Raw genomic sequence first — 10,312 nt, 5'->3', positions numbered from 1 at the left:
CCCGTAACAGGGGAATGTGCACACTGATCCCCCCCCGGTAACAGGGGAACGTGCACACTGATCCCCCCCGGTAACAGGGGAACGTGCACACTGATCCCCCCCCCGGTAACAGGGGAACGTGCACACTGATCCCCCCCAGTAACAGGGGAACGTGCACACTGATCCCCCCCCCGGTAACAGGGGAACGTGCACACTGATCCCCCCCCCCGTAACAGGGGAACGTGCACACTGATCCCCCCCCGTAACAGGGGAACGTGCACACTGATCCCCCCCCCCCCCCCGTAACAGGGGAACGTGCAAACTGATCCCCCACCCCGGTAACAGGGGAACGTGCACACTGATCCCCCACCCGGTAACAGGGGAACGTGCACACTGATCCCCCCCCGGTAACAGGGGAACGTGCACACTGATCCCCCCTCCCCCGGTAACAGGGGAACGTGCACACTGATCCCCCCCGGTAACAGGGGAACGTGCACACTGATCCCCCCCCCCCGGTAACAGGGGAACGTGCACACTGATCCCCCCCCGGTAACAGGGGAACGTGCACACTGATCCCCCCCCAGTAACAGGGGAACGTGCACACTGATCCCCCCCCGGTAACAGGGGAACGTGCACACTGATCCCCCCCCCGGTAACAGGGGAACGTGCACACTGATTCCCCCCCCGGTAACAGGGGAACGTGCACACTGATTCCCCCCCCAGTAACAGGGGAACGTGCACACTGATCCCCCCCGGTAACAGGGGAATGTGCACACTGATCCCCCCCGGTAACAGGGGAACGTGCACACTGATCCCCCCCCCCCCACCCAGTAACAATTACTGACACGGGGTTTGGCAGAAAATAGACATGTCATGATTTTCTGAAGAGGAAGTGGTTGGGTTTACTAGGTAACAAGTGAGAACGAAGTAGGTTCCAAATCAAACAACACAAACACGCTCGGCCAATTCTACCCTGAAACCTCCGCTCAGCCTGAAAGCGCGTCTCCCGCAGCCCCCCCCCACCTGGCCTGTCCCCCCCCCGGGTTCTCAGGCTCCTTCCTTCAGGTGCAGCGCAGCCTAAGACCCCGGCCTCCCTCCCCTGTTCTCTTTGTTAAAGAATCCAGGCCCCTCCCGGCCGGAAGGACAAACGAGATCGTTTAATCAACCCCCCATGTCTCCCATTCACACACGGAAACCCCCAAAGTCGCCCCGCGCCGTGGGTCAGGCCGCCTCAGACAGCTGGGACCCCCCACCTGAGCCCCTCCTCACCCCCCATCCCCACACCCAGCCCCCTGCCCCAACTCCTGAACCCCCCCAGCTCCCTGCCCTGACTCCTGCAACCCCCCCACCAGCCCCCTGCCCTGACTCCTGAACCCCCCCAGCTCCCTGCCCCGACTCCTGAACCCCCCAACCCCCTGCCCTGACTCCTGTACCCCACCTACCCCAGCCCCCTGCCCTGACTCCTGCACCCCCCCACCAGCCTCCTGCCCCGACTCCTGAACCCCCCCAGCCCCCTGCCCCGACTCCTGAACCCCCCAACCCCAGCCTCCTGCCCTGACTCCTACTTGCCTGGATGTGACCCCCAAGGCTCAAGCTTCCCCCCAGCTCACTCCTGCACCCCCTACCTCCTGTCCACATCCCAAACCCACTTCCCAAGCCCCCTCCTTTACCCAGAACCCCTTGTTTTCAGCCTCACCTGAGAGACTGGGGGGCCCACGAAATCTCCTAGCCAGGCCCCACTGGGCTGTGGTGTGGGGGGGGGGGGCATGTGGGGGCACGTCTTTCTCCTCAGCGGGGGACCACATCCGTGAGGTGGGTTTTCCCCCCTCGCTTCTATGCCCCCCCCAGCGCCCCCCTCCCCCCGCGTGCAACGCTCTGCCACCGACTTGAAGGGACCAACGCGATTATTTCGCCCAGGCGTCGCTCTGAGGTGAAGCTGCCCTTTGGGCTCCGAACCCGCAGGGAGGGCGACCCACGGGTGTGCCCTGCCCACAGGGGCTACCAGGGCTGGGGTTCCCGGCTTGGCCCCTCTGAGCCACGGCGCCGGCTCGGCACAGGGCAGCGACAATGGCTCTATTGTCACGTGAGGCCTCACACCACCGGGGAAGGGGAAGTTTCCCGGGGAAGGGCTTCGCCCCCAGATCTGTCCTACCCTGGGGGGGAGGGGTCTTGTAATTAGAGCTGGGGGGGAGGGGCTGGGAGCCAGAACACCTGGGTTCTCTCCCAGGTGCACAGGGAAGGGCATTGTTCAGTGGGGACCTTCCCTGGTCAGGACTTGGCCAAGCCCATGTACTGGGGGAGATCCGGGGCCAGGGATCGGCTTTGAGGGGTGGGGCTGGCCCGGATTATGGTGTTTTATTACACTCATTTTATTATCCCTTGGAAAGATCCCATGTTTGGCCTTTAGTTCTGGATTTACAGCCCTGTGCCCCCCCCCCCCCACACACACACACACACGTGCTCAGACATGCCCTGCCCTCTCCTCCTCCCCCCCCCCCCCAAGCCATGTCCCAACCCGGAGGCTAAGATAGACCCAGGTGTCCTGGCTCCCAGCCCTCCCGCCTGCTTTTTTTCAAAGGGTCAAAATCACCCAGCTGAACAGAATGAGGAGCCAAAGCAGCCTGGGTGATGTGGGTGAAAATTGGAGCTTCTTTCCCCAACACCTGACTAGGAGCTCCCCACAGCTGCCGTTGTACACTTGAGGAAGGAGGCCATGCCGGTTTCAGACTGACCTGGTTTGGAGGGGCAGAGACGGCTGCAATAACACATGGACGCACAGGGGAAGCGGAGAGTATACAAACTAGAAACTAAGGATTGTAGGAAACTGATAAGGGAAGCCAAAGGTTAGTAGAAGAATTCTATAAGCAGCAGCAGACAGGCCTGGGCCCAATGCCCCAGGACAGTGCCAGAGCCATGAAGAGCCAAACCCAGGTGCCAGATGAGCCAAGAAACAAATTCAGCACTGTGCCCACCCCAGAAAGCAGAGCTCGGATCCCCTCTCATCCACTGGGGCACAGCCAACCCCAGCTGCTTTGAACAGTGGACCCTGCTGCCAGCCCCGGGTGGGTGGGAGAAGAAGGGAGCCCAGTTGTGGGGTAGGAGAGGCAGGGACGGCGGGAGCAGTGTATGGGGGCGAGAGTCCCATGCCCCCCTAAGCGAAAGAGGGTAGGGGGAGTTTCCTCTGGGCTCAGGAACAAGGGAGTGAGACACGCCAGTGGAGAAAACCCAGGAGTCCTGGCTCCTAGCCCCCAGCGTTCCAACCACTAGACCCCGCTCCCCTCCGACAGCCGGGCTGGTTTGTGTCTCTCCGCCAGTGGCTGGTGAAGGGTTACTGGAAGGGAAGGAACATCTGGGGCAGAGGTGGCATTTGGCTCCCACCTCCTCCTTCTCACGCTCCCAACTCCAGGTGGCTCAATCCCATGGCTGGGGAATAGGAGCTAGGAAGAACCCGGCTACAAATAGATGCCCAAAGGAAGGGGGAGGGGAGAGGAGTGGTTAGAGTGGGGGAGGGTTGGAAGCCAGGACGCCTGATTTCCCTCGCTGACTCCGGGAGGGGAGTGGGGCCTAGTGGTTAGAGGGGAGGGCAGGGGGGCTCAGCGCCTGGCCCGGACTGTGTCCTGTTCTCGGCGGCTCTGGTGACTCTCCCGGCTCAGGGGAATGTTCCTTGTTTGCTTTTCACCTGATCTGATCGGGGACTGGGCAGAAAGCCGTCCCCCGTCCCCCGTCCCCCGTCCCCACCCCCCCGCCTCAGCCGGGCCACGCAGCAGGGGCCCTGTCTCGGGGGGGGGGGGCTTTAACCTTGATCCCAGGGCCCCCAGACACCTCGAGGGCCGCCCGGAGCGCGGGATCGGAAGCCTGCGCTGGGGGAGACAATGAAACACTCGTTAGACCCACCCCCGGCGCTATCGGCTTCTCCCATCTCGTGGCCGCTTCTGGGGCCCGGCTCCATTGAACGCTCCGGAATGCAACAATGGGAACCCTCGTGGGGAACCGGCCAGCTGGGCTGTCGCTCGCTGGGGCCCTTCCCATCGCTCTGTAACCGGGGAAAACACCTGCCTGGCCGCCCCCGCCCCGCCCCCGTCTGTGGATTTCCACGGCCCCTGCCCGGAGCTGTCCGGGCGTTACCGCGCTTCGGAGACCAGCCTAGAAACTCACCTGGAACGGCAGCGAAAGCGGCACCCTCCCGGCCCGAGCCGTCCCGCGTCAGCCTCCCCGGGATCCCCAGAGTCCTTCACACCCATGCGATTGTGCAACCATCATAGATCCGGGCGGGAGGGGGGAGGTTCCTTCGCTTTGCCTTTGGGAGCCTTTAGGGTGCACCGGGGTCACATCTGGAAGCGTTCTGCACAGCCCCGAGGGCGAGAAATCCCCCCCTTAGCCACCTGAGTCCAGGCGCCGGGGCTGTAAGGAAAACAACAATTATCCAGAGGCTGGTGACAGAACCGTGACTTTCCAGGAACCCCTTAGGCACAACCCAAGGGTGACTCACAGGTCTCCCGGGAGAATATTTCAAACCAAACTCCAAGAAGCGTCTGTGTTTTCCCGTCGAGAAAAACACCGAGAATGTGGGGGTCTCTCAGGGCCACTGGTGTAGGCAGGAAAGGAAAATAACCAGTCCCCTAGCTCTACAAGTGGGGCATTTTGAAATCAACCGGTGCTCCCAGTAACATGACTCCAAGAGTTTGAAAGGAGCTGACCGAGGCTCATTCCTCGCATGCGTCCCGTTGTGTTTGCATGGAGGGTGGAGATTAAGGTTGTGCTGAGTTTTAAAAGGAGCACAGGGATTCGCCTGCACAATTACGGGCCCATCAACCTCGAATAGATGCCAGGGAAGGTAACGGGCCGGCTGATCCAGGAGCCGGATACTGAAGGACGCGCTGAGGGTGCCGCAAACCAGAGCTCTCCCATGACCCTGCGGGCCTCTTTCGCTGTGCTCATCTGTTTTGCCAAGGACGGTCCCATGGCTTTGCCTCCACAGAGGCAAGTTCGGCGCCGGGCCCCATGACCACTAGGAAATGAGCGTGACCCACATCACGGGGGTCACCGCCAGCCCGCTGACCGGTCTCCAAACGTACCGGTTGGTGGAGACCCGCAGTGGAGTGGGAGGGGCCCTGAGCTCGTTAACGCCTATGACAGGGGCCACGTTTGCAGAGGCCAGCAAACCTGCGGTGGGACCCCCCCAGCCGGGATGTCCCGCTTATCTAGTGGTTAGAGCCAGGACGAACCCCAGCCCTGGGAAGGGAGTGGGGTCTAGTGGTTAGAGCAGGGAGCTGCAGCTGTCTCTGCACTGTGTTGCAGGGAGCCCGGTGTTGCCAGCAGGGCTCAGCAGGAGGCGCTCTCCCCTTGCAGGTGCAAGGGTCTGACGCAGAAGGCCCCCACTGGGGACTTGGGTGGGTATTAATTAGCCGCTGCAAAAATGAGACAACTTAAAACCAGCAGGCTTCAGCAATATGCACTGAAGAGTTGTAAAGAGCTGGCCAAGGCGTTCACTGCTCTGTTTCTGTTGATTTTCCATCTGTTTGGGGGCCTGGGACCCATCCAGAAGAAAGCTAAGAGTGTCTGGCCAAGTGCCATAGAACGGGAGAGGGGGGCGGCGTTTGCGTGGGGAGGTTCCACGGCCGGGGTGTCAGAGCTCGGCTGTGAGTTTGCTAATGTCACTGACGCGGAAGAAACAATCAAACCTCACCAATCAAGTTTGCAGAGGCCACACAGCCGGGGGAGGAGGCCTCAGCTGGGGGCGATTGGTCATCGCTCAGCAGTGGGGTCAAGTGGTTAGAGCCGATTTCCCTTCCTCTGGTCCCCAGCATGGGGCCTGTACCAGGTGTGGAGACCGGACGTATTGGAGCCAGACATTTTCGACAGGGGGGGGCTCTCACGTTCCAGCCCAGCTGCCTACACCACCCACTTGGTGTGTGATAGACAGAGGGATCCCCTCCTGCTCTGCCTCCCCCCAGTTCAGCCACCCACAAGCCCTCGGGCCAGGGTGGAGCCCAGATATGCCCCCCTTCACAGAGCCATGTAAACCCATCTCAATCCTGTTCCAAAAGCCTTAAAGAGTTCCAGGAGTCCTGGCTTGCAGCCCCGCCTCCTGCTGTTTCAAAGGCTCAGTTTCACCCAGTTGGAACCAAAGCAGCTGGGAGGAAGGATGTAACCAGACCCACGTGGGTGTTAAATTGAGGCACATTTCCCAAACAAACACCAGGTTAGGAGCACTCCCACAACTGACGTTCCACGTTCGGGGAAGACGCCCATGCCGATTGCAGACTCTGCTCTGGGAAGTCGTGGTTGACAAACCAGCGAAGGGGTTCACACAGTGCAACTTTCATTGGGGGATGGAAACTCCTAGTGTTGGCGACAAAAAACGTCCAGCCCTAAGAGAGACTATTGTCTTTTTCCCTCCCTTGGTGGTCAACAAAGAGCTGGTGTGGAACTAGCTTCCACCAGTATCCCTCAATGCCTGCCCTGGTGGCTGTGCCCAGTGTTCTGTGATCTCTGCTGCCCTGCAGGCCTGCACCCCTCCCCCTACAAAGCTCCAGGAAGTATAAGGCAGGTGAGTGAGCTGCTCCATTTGGGGAACAAAGAGCAATTCATTGGAGCGCACCTGTTCTGCCCTGCCCTGCTAGGAGCTCAGTGGCTGCCAGGCTGCATTGCCCCTTTGACATTCCTCACCACGAGAGCTCCCAGACCTACGCAGAAATCCAGAGAAGCAGGGATCAGCTCTGCCTCTTGATACCTACTAGACCTGTGCTCTTGGGGAGCCAGGGAGTGACGCTCATGGACAGGGCTTGACGAACGGCGGCGAAAGCCGCTCGTCGGCCCCACACTGCGCAGGCACAAGACCCATATTGCGCATGCGCGTGCCGGAAACAAACAGGGCGCAAGGCTGAAATCTACTCACCACGGGCGAGTAGGCTCAAGGCTTTGTCGAGCCCTGCATATGGAAAAACCATCCCCCTCCCCCAGGCCTCTGCTAGAATCACAGACAAAGCAATGGAAAGGCCGGGGAAGACCCCTCCAGACAAGGGGGATAGAATTAAGGAAACAGCCCGGCCTCTTCTGCATGGAAGATAGAACCTAGAGACATCTCCATTAGCTCTTCCAAAGCAGGAACCGCACTGAGCTATGGGATACCGCAAGCAGAGAAGCACTGCCTGATGGGAAATCTCTGCTCCAGAGGCTAATGAACCCAGGCCTGCTCACCCCCAAATTAGTCATGATCAGCCCCATTCTAGTCATGGATCCTATTGACATCCAAAAACTGAAACTGCCCAGTTGCATTGTGAGCTCCTTCAAGGAGCATCACCCACAGCCAGGGGTGCTCGGTCTATTGTCTCGCCTCTGTTTACCCAGAAACAAATCCAGTGTCCTCCTCCAACTATTGTCCTGAACCTACCAAAACTCCTACCCTTGCCCAAGAAAAACTGTCCCGGGGTCTCTCTTTCTGCCCCACGTCCCCCACAAACTGGATACAATTTTGTGGTGACCTTGAGGCTTTTTTTCGCCGCCTCCGTCTCCGAGAATATTTCCAAACCACCACTGAACATCAATCTGATCTACCAGATCCCCCCTACCAACACCAAAGGAAAAATAATTCTATATGGACTCCCCCTGACGGTCGGAATTACAATCTGGATTTCTATATACACAGCTTCCGCAACAACGCACAGACTGACATTATTCACAAACGACAACAAGCGACACACAATCTTAGCCGCGCTGAACACCATGCCATCCAGAGTCTCAAAAACAACCTGGACATTGTAATCAAACCAGCTGACAAAGGGGGTGCTGTGGTCATTATGAATAAGGCCGACTATAACCAGGAGGCAACCAGACAACTCTCGAACACCACATTTTACAAACCTCTCCCCTCTGATCCCACCTTGGACTACCAAAAGAAACTACACTGTCTCCTTAAAAGCCTCCCCACAGCTACTCGGGAACAAATCCTCACAGAATCACCTTCTGACCCCCGACCAGGATTGTTCTATCTACTTCCCAAGATCCATAAACCTGGGCACCCCGGACGTCCCATCATCTCTGGTATTGGCACGCTCACTACTGGTCTATCCAGCTATGTAGACACTCTTCTCAAACCCTTCGTAACCAATACCCCCAGCTATCTCCGAGACACTACTGACTTCCTAAGGAAATTACAAAACATCGATAACCTCCCCAATAATACCATCCTTGCCACCATGGATGTAGAAGCTCTATATACCAACATCCCACATGAAGACGGATTACAAGCAATTAGAAACACTATCCCAGAGGACACTACTGCCAACCTGATAGCAGACCTATGTAACTTTGTTCTCACCCACAATTATTTCCGGTTTGAGAACAACTTATACCTCCAGATCAGCGGCACAGCCATGGGTACACGCATGGCCCCACAGTATGCTAACATCTTTATGGCTGACCTAGAACAACGTTTCCTCAACTCCCGTCCCCTTTCACCCCTCCTCTACCTACGGTACATCGATGACATCTTTATGATCTGGACACATGGCCAAGAAACACTGGAGATATTCCACAGAGATTTCAACAACCTACACCCCACCATCAACCTCAGCCTAGACCATTCTACACGAGAGATCCACTTCCTGGACACCACCGTACAAATCAACAATGGAAAATTAGACACCACTCTCTACAGAAAACCCACTGACTCATACAGTTACCTACATGCATCCAGCTCCCATCCAGAACACACCACACGATCCATCGTCTATAGCCAAGCCCTTCGATACAACCGCATCTGCTCTAACCCCACTGACAGAGACCAGAAGCTTCAGGATCTCTACCAAGCATTTATAAATCTCAACTACCCACCCAGAGAAACAAAAAAGCAAATTGAAAGAGCCAGACGAATACCTAGAAACCATCTACTTCAAGACAGACCCAAGAAAACCAACAATAGAACACCACTTGTCATCACCTACAACCCCCAACTTAAACCTGTCCAACACATTATCAAGAAACTACAGCCTATATTGGAACAGGATACCATACTCAAAGAGGCTCTGGGAGACAGACCCATAGTCTCCTATAGACAACCACCTAACCTCAAGATGATTCTTACCAACCACCACAGGACATACCACACTAATACCAACCCTGGTACCTTCCCTTGCAACAAACCCCGTTGCCAGCTTTGTCCACATATTCATTCTGCTGATACCATTATTGGACCTAACCAAGTGAGTTATAAGATCAAGAACACATATTCCTGCGCATCCAGAAATATAATCTACGCTATCATGTGCCGAAAGTGTCCGTCTGCTATGTACATTGGACAAACATCTCAGACACTTCGCCAAAGGATTAATGCCCACAAAACAGATATTAGACAAGATCACAAAGAGAAAACAGTTTCTTGCCACTTTAACCAGAAAGGACACTCTCTAAATGACTTAGCCACCTGCATTCTGCTACAAAGACCTTTTACATCTGCACTTGAAAGGGAATCCTCTGAACTGTCATTCATGTTAAAATTCGACACTTACCACCAGGGACTTAACAAGTCTTTGAACTTTCTCACCCATTATCAAGACAGTTTCCCCAATTATCACCTGTAATACCATTAACTCACAAACATCCCACTCTCCCTACCTTTAATATCAGCAATTCACAGACACTTACCTTCCTTCCTCCCCCTTCCCACCCCCCCGCATCCTCCTTCTGTTCTGCAATGTGATTTGTCCTTTTCATATTTGTTCATTTTTTTAAATTGTATCCTTTGGTATATATGGTTGTGACTACTTTCTTCCACTATTTGATCTGAGGAAGTGGGTCTGGCCCACGAAAGCTCATCATCTAATAAACCATCTTGTTAGTCTTTAAAGTGCTACATTGTCCTGCATTTTGCTTCAACTACCCCAGACTAACACGGCTACATTTCTATCACTGTTCTGATACCTGGATTTAAACTGTGTCCGTTCCATTGAGACGTCTTCATCTCCTGCCTGATCGTGCTGGGGGCTCTGGTCTGCTCGTCTCCTGCCCTCGGGACCCCCGGGTCCCATCGCCACCTGGGAACCCCGATCAGTGCAAGCTCCATGGAGTGGTGAGGTCTCTCTGGGTCTGTCTACACTGCCACCCTAGTTCGAACTAGGGTGGCTAATGTAGGCATTCGAAGTTGCAAATGAAGCCCGGGATTTAAATATCCCGGGCTTCATTTGCATCTTGCCGGGCGCCCCCATTTTTAAATCCCCGTTAGTGCGGACTCCATGCCCGCGGCTACACGCAGCACGGAGTAGGTAGTTCCAATTAGTTCGAGGTGTACCGGTAGTTCGAATTAGAAAGCCTAATTGGAACTACCTACTCCGTG

This window comes from Pelodiscus sinensis, chromosome 18 (assembly GCF_052426305.1).
Source record: "Pelodiscus sinensis isolate ZL-2025 chromosome 18, ASM5242630v1, whole genome shotgun sequence".
Lineage (NCBI taxonomy): Eukaryota > Metazoa > Chordata > Testudines > Trionychidae > Pelodiscus > Pelodiscus sinensis.
The sequence above is the reverse complement of the archived record's forward strand: the minus strand, read 5'-3'. Positions refer to the sequence as shown.